At 41.6% G+C, this 23833-nt stretch overlaps 1 protein-coding gene across 4 annotated transcripts in view; it reads right to left on the bottom strand.

Annotated features, from left to right (window-relative positions):
- Window positions 1-23833, bottom strand: part of LOC121867260 (ankyrin repeat domain-containing protein 10-like) — a 197253-nt gene that overhangs the window by 5594 nt on the left and 167826 nt on the right. The window contains exons 6-7 of one of the 4 annotated variants that reach the window (XR_006089102.1): window positions 15746-16173; window positions 11117-11237 (exon numbers count right to left, since the gene is read on the bottom strand). The exons of 1 other annotated variant lie outside the window; for it this stretch is intronic. The gene's annotated coding sequence lies outside the window, so the exon portion shown is untranslated. Of the gene's footprint in view, window positions 1-11116; window positions 11238-15745; window positions 16174-23833 lie in introns of those variants that run through there. 2 more of the 4 variants (XR_006089103.1, XM_042367121.1) reach the window with 2 other exon arrangements.

Genomic DNA, 23833 nt, shown 5'->3' with positions numbered 1-23833 from the left:
TAACCGGATGGAATTTACTGGACTCTTAATTTCTCACTTGACTTGGGGTTTATTAAGATTATTAGATGGTAATTTCAGTGGAGCCCTTTGAGAAAAATCCTGAACCAGCACAAGAACACTTAAATTTTACTAAACAAAATGAATTGTCCGTGACCCGTGGAAGGATAGCGTCTGTGACTGAGATAGATGAACACTGTAAAATTAAGACACTTATATTCCTCAACACTACAGACAGAATCAAATAATGGTACACCAACATATACTCTCTTAACCTGAACTTAAAACACTACTCTGGGGAATAAAAAGGTTATACATGATTTGCAATTATTAGAAACTCAGACAATGCCTCATTAGACAACAATAAACTTCGAGTATTAAGTGTTGCTTTTACACATGAAACAGGCAGGGCTTTCAATAAAATAATATCAACCACTGAGAAAATGGTATTAAAAAATAAGAAGTTAATAACGACAATGAATAGGCCTTCAGGGCACTCAACAGAATTATATTACTAACAGATCACTTCTAACCTAACTTAAACACTACTCTGAAACGGTTATACCTGAGATCAGAATTATAAAGAAAAATTAAATGCATTAAAGGAACTAAATCACAGTATCACTCTGGTTTCAATTAGTGACACAAACATTAAAAAACATTATCATCAAAATTATTTAAGAAAATTAAACCACACACGTCAAGATAATATCAGTAACTGAAAAAATGGTATTAACTGCACCCAAAAATATTATCACTGTTACTAAGATGTTACTGAGTCCACCAATACCTGGGAACCCTGCTTCACCCAACTCAACACACACCCGTAATAGATGGAGATAAAATGTTTCTCTAGGTATCCCTGAGCTCCCTGGTCTCAGTGTGTGACCATTAATTTACTCAGATAGCCTCAGAGTTCTCTCAAAAGCGTCCATGGGCGGGAAGAGAACGCCAGCAAACCCCCAGTAGGGGTAATACTTCTAGCTGACGAAAACCGGGTGCTGTGCACTCATGTGGGAAGAACTGATCACCCAATGCTGATGCTGGTCCCGTGTCGTTTTAGTTGTCGGGAGCACTTGTTCACTCAACAGATCCCTTGATATCCCCGCTGACCAGTGATAAGCCTGCACTGATCGTTCCAACTGTGACAATCACTAATCATCGATCATCAATGGCAGTCTCAAACGGCAGTCAATCTCCCACAGTCAAGTGGGTTCTGACGGAAACCCTGAAATGGACTCACTGTTAGCTCTTGTTAATTTTATCACTGCCCTATCTAACCCCTGTCTGAGATCGAATGAGACTTGTTATACTGTACTGCAATAGCGCAACACAGGTGACTAGGCAGCGTGACACGTTTTGTGGACGGTCCCAGGGACGTCCTGTCTGTCGATCGCTTCGCGTGATGGGGACTAGCCAGCCACGTATCTCCCCAAGGCGTTAGCGAGAGCCCACGTGACATATTTTCCGCCCTAACTAATAACTTTCTTGGGACACCCGTAACATTATTCAGACTGATAAACGATCTATAATAATTTCAAATTTAATAATAGTCCCTTAACTTCATGAATCGCATCTTATAATTAGGCAAACTACATTCCAATATCGAATAGACCTAGTTCAAGCTCTCACCACGGGCAGGGCGCTCTCTTCCTCAGTCGACCTTGAAAACTCAGTATCGCTCATGGCGTGGCGTTGAAATCACACTGAAATTTCTGAATATATATATATATATATATATAAATATATATATATATATATATATATATATATATATATATATATATATATATATATATATATATATATATATATATATATATATATATATATATATATATATATATATATATATATATATATATATATATATATATATATATATATATATATATATATATATATATATATATATACATACATACATACACACAGTCATCGGGATTGCCCTAGATCGTTCTTGAAACGTGACGTTAACAGAAATGGACGTTGTCCTAACATTACATAAACTTTTTATTTATACTTATGTGTAAGTGGAATACTATATAGGTACATATACACTTTTACTGTTAATTCACTACTGTAATGTGTGATACAGGTGATTAATTTTTATCACTTATGCAAAATACATGACATTTATATTAAAATTATTCACTGTTTTACAGGGATTCCAGCAACGCGAGCAGATGGGGGGAGAGGTGGAGCGAGCGAGGGCGTGGGGAGGGGAGGTAGCACGTTTGACAGTTGGCACAGGCCCAGGTCTAACGTGGATATTTATCAGTTCCTAGGTGACTAAGCTTCTCTTATAAAGCCAGTGAAATGACCAGGTGAATATAATTAACATAGCTGGGATTCTTGTAACATACTGATTAATTTGAATATAAACATGCTATAATTTGCACTAGACAAAACAATTTTAGTAATGTGAATTAAATTAGTACATGTGCACTCCAGCTTTGCACTAACGTCATTTATTTCTATTACGTTTCTTTTTAGTATGGTGTGTGCACATAAATGGATGAAAATAAATGAAGAAATCTATGTAAATCTACCCAAAATAACAGTTGAAAACATTTTATAAAAATGTACTACAGTACTGTACACTAATGTACAACAATATTTATCTCTTGAGCAAAATATATGACGTTTATATTCAAATTATTGGCTGTCTTGCAAGGATTCAGCAATGCAATTATAATCTCCTAACTTTAGTCTGAGATATTATATAAGATAAAAACTGTAAGCCTAAAAGCCTGGCTGGGGAGGGACTGATGGCTCCGCCACCCAGCGAGGGGTTGGGGGTTGAGGTGATAAGTTTGAGGTGAAGGTCTCAGTGTGTTTATTTAACAGTCCTACTAAGCCTTTTCCTTTTAAATGCCAGTGATATGACGGAAAATATAATTAACATAGCTGACTTGTAAGATTGATTTATTTGAATATAAACATGTTGTAATTCGCACTAGACATAACAATTTAGTATCAATCAAATTAGACAATGTGCACTCCAGCTTTGCACTAATTTATTTACGTTTCTTTTAGTATGGCATGTAATGGATGAAAATAATGAAGAAATTTATGTAACTACCCAAATACAGTTGAAAAACTTTTTATAAATTGTGCTACAGTATTGTACAATAATGTACTAAATTGTTTATATCTTAGCAAAATATATGACGCTTATATTCAAATTAATCTCTGTCTTGCAAGGATTTCAGCAATGCAAATTATATTATCCTAACTTTAGTCTGAGATATTAAATAAAATAAACATAAAGAAATCACCAAACTTTTATCTTGAACACGAGGGTGGTGGGAAGACGGGGAGGTGAGATGACAGAATGTCTGGCATTTGGTTTGTTTATTTATGTGAGATAAGATTTGACAGTTGGCACTGAAGGCCTGCCTGCATGTTTATTTATCATTACTTAAGAGTGACTAACCCTCTCTCATAATTTTCCACCCAAACGACCTGGGTGAATATAACTTACATTGAGGGATTCTTGTAAGCTAGTAATTTATTTGAATGTTTATTTTTTCAATTTTAATTGTTTCATGTACCTCACCAGAAGCAACTGGCCAGTGTCAAGGATATACAGTAAACATCTTGACCCCCGATAACGAAAGAACCTATGGGATGTATTCTCCTAAGAAACCCCAAGTACCAGAGATTTAGTTATTCTTAGTAATGCCACAGAATTTTAAATTGCAACCCCAATTGCAACTGGGGTTGCAATTGTTGAGGCAACTAGATATGTCTGATTACAGCAAATGTGTTATTGTCAATTTGTCGGTGAAAGATTATCCTCATAGATGTAGGTTAACACACACCTAGAGGCAAATGCTTACAAAAAGCCTAAGGGAAGCTTATTCCTTAACACATAATATCTGACCAGTATGGGGAGGATCATCATGTCTCCGTCGAAGTTGTCGTGGAATGGTGGTCAGTAGGCGTCACGAATGTTTTTTTAGGGGAGGACAGGAGGTATATGCGATCAGATGTTGTTGGTCGGACGTTAACCGGCGCACTGTGTGTGTGTGTGTGTGTGTGTGTGTGTGTGTGTGTGTGTGTGTGTGTGTGTATATATATATATATATATATATATATATATATATATATATATATATATATATATATATATATATATATATATATATATATATATATATATATATATATATATATATATATATATATATATATATATATATATATATATATACATATACATATACATATACATATACCAGTCATGCACCTGTTAACGTCCAGACAATTCTTGCGATATACATCTGCCCCTACCCCCAAAAATTAAAATAAAAAATTAAATAAATAAATAAATCCATGACGCCTGCTGGACCACCACTCACGACTGATGGAGACACAATGATCTCCCGTCTATTCTGTAAAGGAAAACATTGCCTCAAGTGTAATGCCTACATCTATTGAGGATAAAATTCCCAGCAATAACACATTTGCTGTAATCAGACATGTCTCAACAATTACCCCAGTTGCAATTGGGGTGCACATTTCAAATTCTGTGTCAGTACTAAGGAATAGCGAAGTCTCTGGTGCACTCTAAGATTAAGAGAGAAAAGGAGGACTCAGGCGTCCTGATGTGAGAGAAAATGGACTCATGTGATGGGAGACCAAATAAAAAACTGGCTACATGTTTTGTGAACTACAGTATTAAAGCGTACCCTTTTCATCCTTTGTAAACAAACCTAGCCATGCCTATGTGTGTTTATGATATTTACCATAACATTGCCATATATATTTGAGTAAGTCTCAAATGGTACCGTGAACTGGGAAGCTTTGGGGTTTGGTCTTGGGTGCCTGGAACCAATCAAGAATGAGCTCCATAGGTTGTGCCTGGAACCAATTAGAATAAATCCCATAGGTTCTGTACTTTCGTTATCGGCGGGGTCCCAATTAGGCGCGATAACCAAGGGATGACTGTACTGTACTGTATATACTTGTGACACTGGCCAGTTGCTTCTGGTGTTATGGTACAGGGGTACCAAGTGACAGCACTAGGATCCCGCTTCCTCTATCAAGGAATAAACAATTAAAATTTAAATTGAAAAAAAAAACATTCAAATAATGGGACCTGGTGAACCTAAATGGCCCTAGAGCAGACACAGTCATGTATGCATCGCGTGTTCTTATAGATTGTGCTGCCAGGCGTACGTTATCTAGTGAATTTAGTCAATATTGTACAGTAACAATGGACCTAAGTGCAAACCTGTATTGTACATGTACTAAATGATTACGGTACTAAATTTGTTATGTCTATTGCAAATATAGCTTGTTTATACAGGTATTCAAATAAATTACTATCTTACAAGAATCCCTCCAATGTAAGTTATATTTACCCAGGTCGTTTGGGTGGCAAATTATGAGAAGAGCTTAGTCACTCTTAAGTAATGATAAATAAACAGTAGGCAGGCCTTCAGCGCCAACTGTCAAATCTTATCTCAAATAAATAAACAAACGAACTCCAGACATCCTGTCACCTCACCTCCCACCACCCCCCCCCCCTCTTCCCACAAGCTACTTCCCTCGTGTTCCCAGACAAAAGATTGGTGATTTCTTTATGTTTATTTTATATAATATCTCAGACTAAAGTTAGGATAATATAATTTGCATTGCTGAAATCCTTGCAAGACAGAGATTAATTTAAATATAAGCATCATATATTTTGTTCAAGATATAAACAATTTAGTACATTGGTGTCCAATACTGTAGTACATTTACAATATGAATTTTTTCAACTGTATTTTTCGGTAGATTTACATAGATTTCTTCATTTATTTTCATCCATTTACATGCACACACCATACTAAAAGAAACGTAAAATAAATAAATGACCTTAGTGCAAAGCTGGAGCGCACATGTACTAATTTGATTACGGTACTAAAATTGTTATGTCTATTGCGAATTACAACATGTTTATATTCAAATAAATCAGTATCTTACAAGAATCCCAGCTATGTTAATTATATTCTCCTAGGTCATATCACTGACATTTTAAAATGAGAGAAGCTTAGTAGGACTGTTAAATAAACACACAGAGACCTTCACCTCAAACTTATCACCTCAACATCCCACCCCCCCCAAACCCTCCCTGACTGACTGGCTCCCTCCCTCCCTCCCTCCCTCCCAGCCAGGGTTTTAGGCTTACAGTTTTTATCTTATATAATATCTCAGACTAAAGTTAGGAGATTATAATTTTCATTGCTGGAATCCTTGCAAGACAGCCAATAATTTGAATATAAACGTCATATATTCTGCTCAAGAGATAAAACTTGTTGTACATTAGTGTACAGTACTGTAGTACATTTTATAAAAAAGTTTTTCAACTGTATTTTTGGGTAGATTTACATAGATTTCTTCATTTATTTTCATCCATTTACATGCACACACCATACTAAAAGAAACGTAACAGAAATAAATGAAGTTAGTGCAAAGCTGGAGTGCACATACACTAATTTGATTACGGTACTAAAATTGTTTTGTCTAGTGCAAATTATAGCATGTTTATATTCAAATTAATCAGTATGTTACAAGAATCCCAGCAATGTTAATTATATTCACCCAGGTCATTTCACTGCCTTTTTATAAGAGAGAAGCTTAGTCACTTAACTGATAAATATACACACGTTAGACCTGGGCCTGTGCCAACTGTCAAACGTACTACCTCCCCTCCCCCCACGCCCCCTCGCTCCCTCGCTCTCTCTCCCCCATCTGCCCGGCGTTGCTGGAATCCTTGTAAAACAGTGAATAATTTTAATATAAACGTCATGTATTTTGCACGAGATAAAAATTACCTGTATCACATTACAGTAGTGATTTCAGAGTAAAAGTGTATATGTACGTGTATAGTGTTCCACATACACGTATGTATAAATACAAAGTTTCTGTGATGATCGGACAACGTCCATTTCGGTTGTCATGTTTTCAAGAACGTATCTAGGACGTTAACCGGCGCATGACTGTATACATATATATATATATACACAGTTGAGTCTGGATTTACGCGGTTTTGGTTTACGCGTTTGGTCATTTACGTGGTAAATTTGGTCATTTACGCGGAGAGCATCTGGCGGTCCTGCCGCACCGTGCCATTTTTGGACTCAAACCTCCCACCATGCTTGGGTAAGCGGCGCGAGTAAGGTTGCGCAGTGTATGTCTCTGTTGCGTTATCTGTGACGTCATATGACGTATCGGACTGTGATTGGGCCACGCATCTTTACCTCCCTCCGCCTCTAGCTGTGATTGGTTTAATGTAATATGACGTGCCCTGCCACGGGAGGGAAGAAGCCGCTTGACCTAGCTGCATCAGTTGCTCTCCTCCCAGTCACTCCGTGTAAACTGTGTTCTTTTGTGCCCGCTAATCTCGTAAGAATGGCTTCCACTGGACCCCCACCACCACAGAAAAACCTTGCATTACCTGGACCCAGCCGCCCAAAGCCAAAGAAGATACGACATGCCCTAAGTTACGAAGTGAAGTACAAGATCATACAAGATTTACAAAAAGGAACGAGACAAATTGATTTGGCGAGCCAGCATGGCGTGAACGAATCTACGATCAGGACGATCAAGAAGGATGCAGCCAAGATAAAAGAACACATGAACATCACAAAGTCTGCAGGTGCTTCAATGGTGAAGTACTGCCAGAACAAGGTGCTGCTCAAGACGGAGAATTTACTTGTGAGCTACTTGATTTGTCAGGCAAAACGGAACATGGCGGTGGACACGCGGTCAGTTCAAGAGTACGCATGTGGCACGTAAGATGGGAATTGCAGAGCCCAAACCCTTCAATGCTTCCTCTGGGTGGCTGCAAGGGTTTAAGAAGAGGAACAAGATCACCAACATTAACATTGGTGGTGAAGGAGAGAGTGCTGACCGTGTTGCGGCTAGGGATTTTCCTCCATTCTTACGAGAAGTTATGGAGGAAGGACAGTACACCGACGACCAGGTGTTCAACATGGATGAATCCGGTCTGTTTTGGAAAAAGCTACCTTCCAAGACCTTCTTTGTCAAGTCTGCCAGCAAGTGTCGGGGCTGGAAGTTGCAGAAGGAGCGCATCACCGTCCTGTTTACCACCAATGCCCCCGGTACCTGTAAACTCACGTTATCGGTGATCCACACAGCCCGGAAGCCGCACGCCTACAAGAACATGGACATGACCAAGCTAAATGTCCACTGGCTAACCTCACGTAAGGCGTGGACGTTCTCTGCTCTGTCCCTCTCCTGGTTTGGCGACTGTTTCGTTCCTGATGTCAAGAAATTCTACGAGCAACAGAATGTTCCATTCAACATTTTGTTGCTCCTTGACAACTCACCATGACACTCGGCCCTACTGTGGGATCGTCACCCCAACGTAAAAGTGGTCTTCCTTCCTCCCAACACTACGTCGTTAATCCAGCCCATGGACCAAGAGTTGATATGCAACGTTAAGGCTGCATTCTCTACAAAGAAGTTTAAGCTCCTGAACGACTGTACCAACACCAAGGATGAGTTGCGTAACCTGGGTGACCGATAACAAGAGCGACGAGGACGAGGAACAAGAGTTGGCGGATCAAGAAGTTCACGTCAAACAGTTTTGGAAGAAATTTAACGTCAAGAAAGCTGTTGATTTCTTGGTGGAGGCATAGGAGCAGCTGTCTGTAGCAACGATTCATCACGCATGGCGGTATGTGTTGCAAGGAATCCCAGGTGGGAGGCAGAGTCAACCTGTGATTGGTGAGGTTCAGTCTGTTGCAGTGGCAGTGGACCTTGTAAGAGAAGCTGAGCAGAGTGTTACAGCTGCAGGCTTCTCTGAGACCACCAACGACGACATTATGGAGGTGATAAGGGATCCTGAGGTGACTGCCGACGAGATGTTAGAAGATGATGACGTCAGTGAAGATGCAGGTGGTGCGTCATCCCGGGAAGAACACAAGTTAACGCATGGTAATGTTAAAGATGCCATCGAGTTTGCAGAGAAACTCAAGCTCGTCCTTTCCAACGACCCTGACGATCACCCCTATGAAGTCTTCAATAACTAGCTGTTGCTGACTACGGAGCCGTACATCAAGGTGTATCACGACAGCATCAATACTAGCCGTCAGCGTAACATCACGGACTTCTTCGCCCGCAACCCACCACAGCCAGCCCAAGCCAGTGATAGTGACAGTGATGCTATGGACTTTGAGGGATTTGTCAGGGAGGCCCTGACAACTATGGTGGATAGTGATGGTGATTCACCTGAGGGCCAGTAATCTGCCCTCTGCCTCGGAACCAGCCGCCATTCCCGTACGCCTACCCATCTCTTCTACTAACGTAAGTGTTAAACCTATAAAAAGTGCAAAAATAAAAAAAATAATACCTGTACAGTAATCATCAAAAGGTAAAGATTTATAATACCTGTACCGTAATTATCATAAGGTATAAAGATTTATAATACCTGTACAGTAATTATCATAAGGTATAAAAATTTACCATACTTACTCATGTATGTATATATATATAAAACACTTCATAGGACTCCAGCTGGAGTCTTTACACTTTGGATGATGGCAGGGAACTATGGAATTAAGTACAGGTCCTCGTATGAGAGTATTCACTATTTGCGGTTTTGCAGTTAAGTGGTCAACTGTTAGGGTATGTGCCAGTTTGGCAACAGTGTATGAGTCCGCCAATGGCGGAAATTCAACTGTCAGTTCCGGCTCAGCCTCTAAGCAGTGTGGACATGTCTGTTCCCCCTTGTCACCTTCGCTAATAAACAGACTATGCATGCGGCCTTTCATTGTCCCCCGGGTTGACACCCTAACATGGCGCAGTGTACTTCTACGGGTGGCCCGGAGGGAGCGTCGCCGATGTCTACTGTGCGTTCCCAGCCCAGCACCATGGAGCGGCAAGGAACGCAGTCCACACGTGGTCGTTAACGCTGGCCCAGTACCATCACCACAGAGCAACAGCGGCTTACAAGGAGTTGCAGCCGCTGTACCCTGCACTCCCACAGCAGGCCCAGACAGCAGGGCCTGCCGGTGGCCCCGGGCAAGGCGTCCATGGGCATGTCTCCCACCAAATTCAGAGCCTGGGCATTCAGTGTTGCCACCTACAGCTATGGATGCAACTGGCCACAGGTTCTGGCAGCAGGCTACGTCCGCCTTCTGTGTGACACGGAGGTGCAGCAGTGCATTGATGCGCGAGTGAACAAGTGTGTCTATAATAACTTGATGGTGGAGGAAGCCATAAGGGCTGTAGAAAGTATCGTGGTAGGTCCAAAGTGCATTGTGGGTGCGTGGGCAGATTTTTTTGGATACACACAAGAACCCGGCGACAACGTATCTAGGTATGTGGTGAGGTGCAAGTCGAAGGCTATGAGGTGCAGATTTCAGTGCCCCGCATGTGAGTCTAGCTTGGACGACTACATGCTAGCAAAGAAACTAATGATAAGGCTCACCAACCCCAGTATGAAAAGTGAAGTGTTGTGCCGGCTCCCATTTCTGAAAGACGTGGGTGATTTTATCAGTGCAGTAAAGTGTATGAGTCAGCGGAGAGAACTGCTTCCATTTTGTGTGAAGGAGCAGTGGCAGGCGCTGGAGCCCGCCACTTTAAACCGGAGACGCCGTCGCCTAGCAACACCGGTACTCCTCGCACCCGACCTCAGCAACGTTGCCAAACGTGCGGATGCGGCAAGTGTGCTGGCAACCAGAAGTGTCCCTCGCTGCACCTAACCTGTTACAAGTGCAGGCTGGAGGGACACCTCACGCACGTCTGCAAGTCACCAGTACAACCCAGTGCCCACGCAAGCACTTCGGGCATGGCTGTGGTCGCTGAACTGACGAAGGACACGGCCAGTTTAACGGTGGAAATCAGCTGCAGCGGGGCGGAGGAGGCGCGACAATTGCCGCGCCACAGCAGACACTGGCGCACAGGTGTGTCTGGCCGGGTTGCAAGACGTCCATGCTCTTGGGCTAGACCCACACCACCTGGAAGGGGCCCACATCACAGTAAACCACATCGCCGAAGGAGGGGTAAACATGCTTGGGAACAAGGGGTGCCAAGTCACCGTGGGGTGCGCCCAACCAGGACGCGCCTGTATTTTGCAGAAGGCGTCCAGTCTCTGTACCTGTCTTTGTCTGTGTGCAGAGGGCTTAGCTTGGTGCCGAGCAGCTTCCCCAGCGCACCCACAGGGTTCATCGAGGAGGAGCCCAGTCCCCCCTGCCCGACCCACGACGTCCCCATGCGAGCTGAAAGAAGAGAATGTGGAGAGGCTGGAGAAATGGTTTGTTGAGCACTTCGGGTGTACAGCATTCGCGGTGAACCGCACCCCCTGCCCGAGATGCAAGGACCTCCCCAACACATTCACCTGCTCCCGGACGCTACACCGTAAGTGGTGCACACACCCGCAACAGTACCCCACCATTTCTAAGACGAGGTTCGCCAGCAGCTCGAGGAAGACGCGAGGAGGGGCAGCATTGAGCCTGTGCCCTTTGGAGAGCTGACAAAATAGTGCTCTTGCATGGTGGTAGTGCCCAAAAAGGACGGGCTGTCACACAGGACGGTAGATTTTCAGCGCCTCAACCAGGCGAGTCAGCGCGAGACCCACCACACCCACCCCCCCTTCGAAGCACATATTCAAGACGGTGGCGGACACATACTCGGGGTATCACCAGATCCCACTTGATGACGAGAGCAAGAGACTCACAACGTTCATTACCCCCTGGGGCCAATTTCGCTACAAGCGCACCCCCATGGGCCACTGTGCGGCGCAGGACGTATTCACCAGACGCTTTGACGATTACCAGCCAAGCCAGGGCCTCTTCAGCAGCATCACCGAATTTTGCATGCCACCCAAGGCATCAATCACCGACATACGATCCTGGTTCGGCCCCGTGAACCACGTGGCCCCTGATGGAGCCCTTCCGCGACTTACTGAAGAAGCCCGCCAGAAAGACACTATATTGGGACAGCCAGTTGCAGGTGATTTTCGAAGAGACGAAGAAGGCGGTGGGCAAACTAGCTGCGAAGAAGCTGCGGTATTACGTCTCGCGGCCAACAATGGCTCTCACCGGCTACAGCTGACAGGGAATAGGTTTTGTTATATTGCAACAGTACTGCCAGCGCGTGATGCCAGAGATGCCCCTATGTTGCAAGGGTGGCTGGAAACTGACTCTGTGTGACAGTCGCCACCCGACGCCTGCTGAGAAGAACTACTCCACTCTGGAAGGCGAGGCACTAGCCAATGCTTGGTGCCTGTTCCTGCTCTGGTGCCCGGAACTCACCTTGGCCACTGACCATCACGCGCTGACGAAGATCTTCAAGAACAAGGAACTCAAGGATATCGGCAACCCACGGATACTTAACCTGAAGGAGAAAACGCTGATGTATTTGTTCCGCATCAAGTACTGACACCCTCTCCAGGTACCCTATACTGAGCGGTGAACCTGACAGGGAGGACGACGAGGTCGTGCGTGCATCAGCAGTGGCCGCCACGGCTTGTGCCATAGAGGGCGATGACGCATTCATTGTGGATCAGTGTCTTGTGAAGGAAGAGGCTGGGCGCGATGACGAATACAGGCTGCTACACACCCGGTGTCTGCTGGCGATTGGGTGGACCGCAAGGATGGTGAACCGCTCGCTCTCCACCCCTTCTACAAGATGCGGCAGCACCTGTCGTGCCACGGAAACCTGGTCGCGTTCGCCCATGATGAAGGACATCTACGGCTCGTGATTCACTCCGCCCTAAGACACGCAGTGCTTAAAAACCTACACGCAAGGCACCAGGGCCGCGACTCCATGCTACGGCGGGCCAGGCAGTCGGTGTACTGGCCCGGCATAGACGCAGAGGTAGAGCAGAAAAGGCGTCAGTGCCAGGTGTGCGAGCGGTACGCAACCCCCCCAAGCCACTGATGGAGTACTCATTCGAGCAGGTTGCAACTGACCTGTTCCAGCTGGACGGGCACACGTACCTCGCGTATGTGGACCGGCTCACGGGATGGCTGGAGGTGGAGCACCTGCCGAGTGGCGCCACAAGCAGCAAGCTGGTGTCCACCCTCAGGAGGCTTTTCAAATGGTCTGGTATCCCCGAGGTTCTATCGTATGATGGAGGGACCAACTTGAAGAGCTCCGAAATGTCGAAGTGCTTCAAAGACTGGTGTGTGACGCCCAGGGTGTCATCAGCGCACTACCCACAATCCAACAGCTGGGCCGAGGCAGCTGTGAAGTCGGCCAAAAGACTATTGAGGGGCAACACGGGTCGAGGGGGCTCCCTAGGCACGGACAAGGCCACGAGGGCCCTGATGCAGTTCCTGAACACACCAGTGCAGGACTCCAACGCACCCCCGGCTCAACTCTTTACGGAATGACAGCTAAGGGAAGCGGTGCCCGCCACCAGGCAGCACTACAACATCAGCAAGCAATGGGGGAGGTTGCTGAGAAATAGGAAATGCACGATGGAGCACACCAGTGAGAACTTGTCATGGAGGTTCAACCTGACCGCCCACAACCTCCCGCCACTTGTATCAGGTCAGCGGGTACGAGTTCAGAAACAGGAGTCGGGGCAGTGGGACTGGTCGGGGGTGGTGGTGAAGTCACCGGCCCCCAGACAGTACCTGATCCGCCTGGACGGCAGCGGACGAACAATGATCAGGAGTCGCCACCACCTCCACCCCTCAACACCCACGAAGCCACCCCCGACGTCACAACAGCACCCGCACCACCCACCAGGAGGACCACACGGACCAGGTGCGCTCCCAAGCACTTTCAGGATTATGTCCCTTAGAAGAGGACTGCCCCCATGTGTCACTCATGTGTTAGTATTGTGTCATAATGGATCTATTTTTTGTATGTATCAGTTGTATATTGAAAATAACCTTCACTCATTTTGTATGTATTCAATTTGCAACTTTGTCACTTGTGTATCATTTTGCTTAGTTTGGACGGGGTCTTTGCAATGGGGGGGGGGGATGTTGGGATATGTGCCAGTTTGGCAACAGTGTATGGGTCTGCCAATGGCAGAAGTTCAACTGTCAGTTCCGGCTCAGCCTCCAAGCAGTATGGACATGTCTGTTCCCTTTTGTCACCTTCGCTAATAAACAGACTATGGATGCAGCCTTTCATTGTCCCCTGGGGTGGCACCCTAACATCAACTTTTTGTGACCATCCACATAAAAAGTCCCCGCATTTAAGTGGAATCCATTCAAAAACTCTATAAACTCCGGATAAAAACTATGAATTTTTAGCTGAAGCATTTGAAATTTCATCCTCTTCCTGGCATCATGCATGCACACAAGTGCCCCCGCATGTCTCCTGCTTTGTTTTGTCCAGCCCAGTGCTGTGTTATGTTTACTCCTGCCTTTATCTTTTCATGCATGTTGTGGTGAATTATTTTATAATTTTTGTAGCCATGAGTTCCCAACCCAAACAGGGTGGTGCAGCGCTCAAAAGGAAGCACACTAGCTATAGTATAGATAAAAAATTAGAAGTGATTAGGTGAAAGGAGAGTGGGAGTGAACAACCCACCTAGTCCTGTTTCTTTTTCATCCTCCGACTAATCCTCCATCCCCCAACAACCACCTCCATCCCACAACAACCATTTCCATCAATCCAATCAAGCCAAACATCTCTACCTTTGAAGCTAAGTGAATAAAAATAATATATTATGTTATATTTATTTATTTTCAAAACATTAAAATAAATATTGAATCTCAAAGAACCACTACAAAGAGTGTGCACCAGCAACGGTTGCTGCGGACCACCGGGTCGCTGGCACAACCTATGTTGCCTCAACACACCTACCCCAATGAACTTTAAGGACGTTAGATAACCTATAAAGTTAAATAATTTCTTAAAATAATGTGTTATCTAATGTTTAACATATGTTTTTAAGGTAAATAATTGTTAAAGGATTTTTTTTTTTTTTTGAGTGTCGTGTGCAATGCCATGGTCCCAATTTGACCTGTTTCCATTATTTCTTACGGGATTAATTCCCCGCTTTAAGTGGGTTTGTTATCAGAGGCATTTTTCTGGTCCCAATTAACTGTGGATAACGAAGACCTTCTGTACAACCTTCCCAAGTGGTCCAGTCGGATTGTAGAGAATGCTCACTAAGAGTCACTTCTCAAACCTGGACTCCCAACTGGTCTTTAAGATGGCTACCAGACCTGTCTGGATTCACTAAGTGGGTAAGTTGTAATAAGCTCATTGTTTGCAGCAATAAATTGTTCTTCTGGTTAGTGTTCTCCTGCCATCAAGCACTGCCCATGTAATGCTTGGTGGTACTGTACTATGTCTCTAGCAGGTCACTCACATAAATGTATAATTGGGTCACAAAAATGTACTTCTAATCACTTTGTGAATAATATCATCTAAATTTATTCAGTAATTCAAAAGGCTTGGTACGAAAATAATTCTTAAATTTTTATCAATACTGTATAATGAAAGTAAGCAAAGATTTATAGAAATAGTAAATGCCTGTAAAATACATGAATCTGAATCATATTTAGATTTCTAAATTTTCCCACATATTTGAAGAAAAATGTAGCTAATAGGCAAAGCCAATTTGCAAGCTTCTGTTAACCCCCTTTTTGTAAAAGTTAATTTATTTTTAGTGAATATTAATATGCCTCTTCTTAAAAATACTGTACAGTATAATAAATACAAGAAACCTGGTCCTCTTTCAGTGATTTAAATGATGAAAAGTATTAAGCTTGTGTTTTACTTTACAGATAGAAGCAACAACTGGAAGATACTGTACCTTAACTATCTACCAATGCTTCTGTGTCCACTTCCTCTTCTATATAATTAATATAGGGATATTTCATTAATAGAGAAACAGGTATGGTTCACAGCCATGAGTCTCTCTGAGCATTTCTGCATAAAGCTCTGAGGTTGTATCAACTACAGCTTCAGCTGCTGTACAGTTTCCAATGATTCCCTCGCCCACACTCTCCACTTCATCCATTGCTACTGACTCATCGTCGACTTCAGGTCTACAAGAAATCTCTCCCTCTTTTTCATTGCTTACAAAACTAGGATTCTGAACTTTAGGTTGCTCAAAAGCCCTGATGGGACTACATGTATATGAATTGTTTGTGATATCACAAAACGGAACTCTGAGTTGGTGGCTGGAGCATAAAGCTTGTAATCTGGTTGGGCTGCAGGTATCACGAAGACACAGAGAGCCTGTAAACCAGAACAATGAAAAGGACAATTTACTTGGATTTCAAAACATAATGAAAAGAATGGCAAATCTTTATATGATATTTAATATAAAGGACACATTTGGCAACATAAACAACAACATTGGACTATCAGGTTCATCATATTAACATAAATTTATAAGCACACTACATGCTGAGGAAAGACAAAAAAAAAAATCACGAGAAAAATGTGAAGGTAATTCAGAGTGTGATTAAAATTCAAAGGAAAATTTAGTGTATGAATTAAAGTGTGAGAAAGGGGGGTTTTAAGACTAGCATAGTGATAATTGTGTACAGAGTAATACAGTATAATAATAAGAACGATAGTAAATGAAGAACTGCTCTTGAATTCCCATTTTATGGCAGAGCCCACAATTAAGTAACTTGTGAATTATGACCATGAACCTGGGTTATAAACCAAGATTTAACTCTTAAACATCATAGACAAATTCAAATCATGAACTAGTTACACTTTTCCATCAATGCAGTTCATCATATAAAGTAGGAAGCAACAAGTCATGTCAGAATAAATACAACATACCCTCTGTTCAACCCAGCCATTCAGTTCTAGTTGACTTCTACATTGTGCTTAAAATGAAGTTTACTCGTCATTTCTGGTGATTTATATTCATTGTGGTTTGTTATATTTTGTTGATGAGAATGTGCTATGTAATGTATTGTGGGCTTTGTTAATGTTAACTAAGGCCAGGATTTTTCAGAAGGGGCTGTTTGAAGTGGAGTAAGAAGGATGGAATCCATTATAAGGAAGCTAGAGGAGGTGAGGTTGGAGGGATTTGATAAATAAGAGAGATATCAATTAAAGACAATATCATCAAAACGAAAGTAGCCAGCTTGAAATAATTCAAAGCCCCTGGAATGGATGGAGCACAGACCAAGATAATAAAGAAGTTGGAAATGTGATTTGCCCACTAAGACTCTTATTCAGGAAATTCTTGGAACAAGAATTTCCTGAATTTCAAAGTGCCTAGAGACTGAAGATTAGCCAACGCCACCCCAATATATGAGAAAGGTAGAAAAAGTGCAGTAGAAAACTACTGGCCAATCGGTTTAACATCACATACGGAGTAAATGCAAGATCTTTGAGAAAATTCTGAAGGACATTATCATCCAACACCTGACCAAACACATTCCTATCGATGCATCACAACACAGTTTCACAGAAAGAAAATCCTGTCTGACAAACTTATTTATGTTCCTTAAAACAGTTTGAGAATATGTGGACCAAGGCTCACCAGTAGATGTGTTGTACAGTACATGGATTTCTCCTAGGCCTTTGACAAAGTCCCACACACACGACTAGACTCTAAAATCTAGGCACATGTATACCGTACAGTATTAGGTGCTACTAAGAGAGCTGAGGCTCTCAATTGGTTCAGCCAAGTCAATAATGTTATTATTATCCACTCTGAATCTGTATTTTTCTGGCTAAATAAACTGTTACAATATCAATATGTTACAGTAAGCAAGATTTTGACATGGATTAACAACTGGTTCAAAGATAGGCAACAAAGAGTGGTATTAAATAGAGTACATTCTGAATGGAAAACGGTTCTCAGTGGAGTACCACAAGGCTGCATCCTTGGACCACCTTGTTTGTGATCTATATAAATGATATATAGTTCTAAACTGAAATTTTGAGGTGAACCTTGCAATAGGGCCCTTACAAAGCTTTTTTGTTTTCCAGTTTCCCTATTTCTCGAAGGTGCTGAATAAGAATTTAAGCGATGCCATCCTGGCACCCTTGAGAAATTTGCATAATATGCAACTTAAGTCAGCCATTACTGAAATAATATTTTTTGCAATATTTTCATAACTACAAGGGATACGATCAAATAAATGGTGTCTATACCAATGCTTTCATGGTCTACAAATCAAATGAGAGTAATTTAATGTCCGTCTGATCCTTCGTTATGCATGCACAAAAATATTCTAATTACAGTGGTCCCTCGGTTAACGAACACCTCGGTTAACGAATTACCTTCCATAAGAATCTTCAATTCGGTTAACGAAAAAAAATTCGATTAACGAAATCCTTATAAAAATCACATTTTGTTTTGAACATCAGCTGATAAGCTGAGGAGGTACTCAGCCAATTCAATGATCTCTTCTATGTTTACATTCAAACTAATCACTATCTTGTAAGAATTCCAGCAATGCAAATTAAATTCACCCCAGTCACTTCTATTAAATTTTATAAGCAAAAAACAAAAACTCAATCTAAAAGAAAAAAATAAACTAACAATTAAATACTTCACACCACAGGCGCCAACTGTCAAACATGTCACTGTCACCCCTCCCTCCCTACCCCCCCATCCCCCATCTTCCTGAGAAATGTTTGGGTAAAAAGACTAGGTTTACAGGTTAAGAAATAAATAATACCTCAGACTAAAGTTAGGATAATATAATTTGCATTGCTGAAATCCTTGCAAGACAGGGAATAATTTTAATATAAACTTCATATATTTTGCACAAAAGATAATATTTTTGCTCTCCCTAATAAAATTCTTAAATTAGATCTAAAATTTGAATGTCTAATGCAAATTTTATCTTGTTTATATTCAAATTAATCACTATCTTATAAGAATTTGAGCAATGTAAATTATATTATGGCCGGGTAATTTCTATGAATTTTATGAGCTAAAAACAAAAATCTCAAATAAATAAACAAACAGACACTTTGTCACCTCACCTCCCACTCCCCCCTTCTTCCCAAGCTCGCTGGCTCCCTCCCTCCTTGCTGTTCCCAGACAAAAGATTGGTGATTTCTTTCTGCTTTAAGGTGTTTATTTTATATAATATCTCAGACTAAAGTTAGGATAATATAATTTGCATTGCTGATATCCTTGCAAGACAGGAAATATTTTGAATATAAACTTCATATATTTTTTACAAAATATAAAATTTTTGCTCTCCCAAATAAAATTCTTAAATTATATCTAAAATTTGTACAGTGGTCCCTCGGTTAACGAACGCCTCGGTTAACGAACTGCCTCCCATAAGATTCTTAAATTCGGTTAACGAGCAAAAATTCGGTTTACGAATTTCTTACGAACCGACCTCAACATGTTTTCGCTTGCACTGGCCGGTCAACCAGCTTTAGTATTAGTCCGCCAATACATTAATCGGTTCTAGGGCTTAAATTCCTTACTATTTTAGTAAATATCAAGAAGTTTATATTATTCAATAATTTTAAAAGTTTAATATTCAATTTTTTAGTCATTTTAACAATTATTGAACATAATTGAAGGTAAAGTGACTAGTTTAATGCGCGGCATCCAGCCTCTTAACACAGCAAACAGGCGTTAGTCTCTCTCTGTTTTCACTGGAGGTAACATCTTGCTTGAGACTCTCTTCAACTAAATGCTTTTTTCTGTGTTTCCAAGCAAATTATTGGTCATTTTGAAATATATTTTACATATTGAAAATATATAATGCAGTGCAGTGTTGATTTAAAGAAAATAATCTTGAAATACACCAAGAGAACTAAAATTTTATGGGTGAAATGGTGCCATGGGGTGACTTCTCTTCCACCCCAATGCCTTCTCTTCTTCCTTCTCCTTCACCCCCATTCTAATTCCCATCATCATTATCATCATCCAGGAGCCTTCTACATACACACCTCAAAGTAAGTGAACGTTTCTACCATTTTTGTTGAATTTAGGCAATTTTCGGTGAGCTGGAACCAATTACCCAAAAACCCATTGAAAAAATGGTTTCGGTTAACGAATTTTTCGGCTAACGAACAACCTGCTGGAACGGATTGTGTTCGCTAACCGAGGGACCACTGTATGTCTAATGCAAATTTTAGCCTGTTTATATTCAAATTAATCACTATCTTATAAGAATTCCAGCAATGTAAATTATATTCTGGCTTTACTTTGTATATACTTTTCTGTGAGCAGGAACCAATTACCCAATATCCCATTGAAACAATGGTTTCGGTTAACGAACGACATTCTGGAACGAATTGTGTTCGTTAAGCGAGGGACCACTGTATGTGTTCCTTATTCTAGACACTACAACTGTGCACAATATGCACTGTACTACTTGTGATCTATGGAATGCCTCCCAGACAACATACTGGACCAATTCATGAAAGAGGACCAAGTGATGTAACACAAGCCTGGGTTTTGGAATGGGATCTGGTCAGACATGTACAGTTGCCCTTCAATAGTGCATTTACAAGGCCTCGTCATATAAACATTCCACAAATCATTATTCTTTATATATTTGTTTTAATACGGTTTTATTTGATTCCAGACTATGTTTACTATTGCAAGTTTCCTTCTGTTTAATGTAAACAAAAACAGCTCTGCCACACTGCACAAAAACTGACAAGCCCCTGTAAGCACACTTGTGAAGAGGACTGTACACTGAGAGCACTTTCATGAGATATGGACACGGGCCAAGGGTATCATCAGGATCACTCTGAAGCCTTCTGCACTGAAGCAATGAGTGCTGAGTATGCACGTCTGTAAAAAAAAAAAAAAAAAAAAATGTTGCTGCCCTAACGGAGGGTACAAACAAGTGGATGTCACAATCTACAAAGAAGAGAAACCATCACAAATATGTGCCGACAACCAGGACTGGATGAATATTTGAGAGAAGATGCAGTGCTGTATGGACCCCCTGGACAAAGACAACCCTCCAGAAGGTGTCAGGAGCATTGTCACTGGAGGGTTGCTCCTGAGTCCATGAATGTTCATCAAGCTGTTGACTTAAATAAAGCACAGATGGTGTCTTTTGGGAACTCATTGCCATCAGGGTTCCATGCTCCACTTTCGAAAAAAGTCAGCACAATGATAGTCACGAAGAAGTCCATGAGAGTAGTAAGCAAAGATGTATATGACATTAATCTCATCTGCTCGAGGGTGTTGGGTCTACAACAAGTGAGAGACGTAGAACTAACAACTGTCCTTAAGTACGAACTATAGCTCCTCTCCAGCATCCATGTTCACAGAGTCTGGAGATATGCGCATTGCCACTACAAAGTTGACACTCAACCGCCAAACCAAATAGATTGAAGTATATGTCATCTTCAACCGCGACATGGACTACAGCATTAAGAGTGTGAGAAGATCGACACGAGCTGGTCAACATATCATTCAGCAACATTGCCTGAATCTACAGTCCTCTGCCACCACAGAAAACAGTCCTGACAGAAGCCAGCGATGAAATCCAGCTCATCAACATGATCTGTGAAGAATTGATCAGCAGAGAACTCCAGAACAAAACCAAACTAATCATAACCAGTACAGATCCAATACCCACAGAAGTCAGTGGTGGTGTCCTTCAGCGGAGGAGTGATTTAACAACTTACCAAAAAGAGGCAGATGATATCATCATACAACAATGGCAAATCTTGTAGAAATTGGGACCACAAGTATAAATGTATTATGTGATGATATTGACGTCTTTGTGCTCCTCCTCCACTTCTACCATAAACTTGGCCTCAGCTGCCAATTGACCATGATTGATGTAGCAGCACTGGAATTGAAAGAAAAAACCCTGTACCTGTACAGTGGTCCCTCGGTTAACGAGCGCCTCGGTTAACGAGATTTCGGTTAACGAGTTACCTTCCATAAGATTCTTAACTACGGTTAACGAGCAATCCCTCGATTAACGAGTTTCTTACGAGCTGACCTGAACATGTTTTTGCTTGCATTTGGCGGTCCACCAGCTGTAGTATTAGTCCGCCAGTACAGTAATCGGGTCTAGGGTTTAAATTCCTTACCATTTTAGTAAATATCAAGAAGTTTACACGATTCAATAATTTTAAAAGTTTAATATTAAATTTTTTAGTAATTTTAACAATTATTGAACATGCCATCCAGCCTGCCAACACACCATACAGGCGTCAGTCTTTGTGTCTTTTCAGTGGAGGTAACATCTTGCTTGAGACTCTCTTCAACTAAATGCTTTTTTCTGTGTTTGCAAGCAAATTATTGGTCATTTTGAAAAAGTGGAGTTTGGGGGTCGGCCCAGTCTCTATTTCAATTAATCCCATAAGTTATGTTGTTCACTTTACGCGGGCCGCCGTGGGTTTAATTAACCGCGTAAAGTGAGGGTTCACTGTATATGAGATTACACAACCATCATAAGGGATATTAACACAAATCATTTGCCTGTCTTAATTAAAAGCTGTTATCACTAACACAAAAAAGTTAATCATTCTTATTCTCTCATGGTACATTAAGGGGTTTTATCATATATTCACATGGTATTATTTCTCTAGAGCAAGAAACCATGATTTCTGTTCGGAAACAGATGATCGTTTGCGCTGATTAGGAAATGCCCCCCAAAGACTGCCTAGTGTCAGTGCTAGTGATGCTGGTGGAGTGAAATGTAAAAGGCAGAAGTCAGTGATGACCCTGACAAAGAAAGTTTTATTCTTTGATAAGTTAAAAGAGGGGATGAGTGCTGCCGCAGCTGGTCAGTTGTTTTGTATAGATATACAGTACAATGGTGCACTAAGGTAGTATAAGTTGCTATTCGCAGTTTTGCCAATTCGCGGCATTCTTTGGAGCCCATCCCTTGCGAATGACAAGGGTCTACTGTATTACAGTCAGTCCCCGACTTACGACGGGGTTAGGGACAGACAACCAGGTCGTAAGTCGAATTGGTCGTAAGTCGAAAATGCGAAAATAATTCATAGAAAATCTAAAATGGGTGTCTCTTTATCTTCTCAGCACCACAAGAACTCTCACTTTTATGCTAGCCAGCCATTTTAAAGGGAATTACAAACAAAAATTTTGTCAGTACACAGCGCGATCACTATCGCCGGGACTCGAAAATACGTAATTTAAAAAACAAATTTGTACGACTGCGGCGGTCGTTTGTCCAGGTGGTCATAAGTCGAGTAGGTTGTAAGTTGAGGAGTACCTGTATAGTAAAAAAAATGAAGTTTCTCACTTAATTAGAACTGTATTTACAGATTCCAGTACAGTAGTTTAGACTCAAGGAAAACATCTCCAGCACCCAGAAATGTTCTAGGGAAGTTGGGCTAGTTCCATCTGTGCAAGATGTCTAGTTTAGACACTTGGAAACTTTTCCCAGTAACTGGAAAAGGTTCCGAGGATAAGGAATTTTTCTAGGTTTGAGAAAGTTGTCTTGTTACCCGGAAATCATCCCCGGAAGTGCTCTGCACCAATTGTTCTGGCTAACGGGGATAACACTGGACTGTACTGTATTGTATATGAAGGATACAGGTATTAATAAGCACAGATTATTACAGTAACCAATCTTTACTAATTAATGAATAACATATACAGTACAGTGATCCCTCGGTTAATGAAATTTCGGTTAACGAATTACCTTCCATAAGATTCTTCACTTCGGTTAACGAATTCCTTACGAATTTTTCCCAACATGTTTTCGCCTGCTCACCAGCTGTAGTATTAGTCCGCCAATACAGTAATCGGTTTTAGGGCTTAAATTCGTTACCATTTGAGTAAATATCAAGAAGGTTGTACTATTCAATAATTTTCCAAGTCTTATATTAAAGTTTTTAGTCATATTAACAATTATTTAACATAATTCAAGTACAGGGAACTAGTTTTTAGCGCGCCAAACAGCCACTCAACAGACCCAAAATGGCGTCAGTGTGCGTCCCTGCTCAGTGG

Source organism: Homarus americanus, unplaced genomic scaffold, assembly GCF_018991925.1.
Source record: "Homarus americanus isolate GMGI-L3 unplaced genomic scaffold, GMGI_Hamer_2.0 scaffold6317, whole genome shotgun sequence".
NCBI classification, from domain to species: Eukaryota; Metazoa; Arthropoda; class Malacostraca; order Decapoda; family Nephropidae; genus Homarus; species Homarus americanus.
Note: the sequence above shows the minus strand (reverse complement) of the source record. Positions and strands in the feature narration are given on the sequence as shown.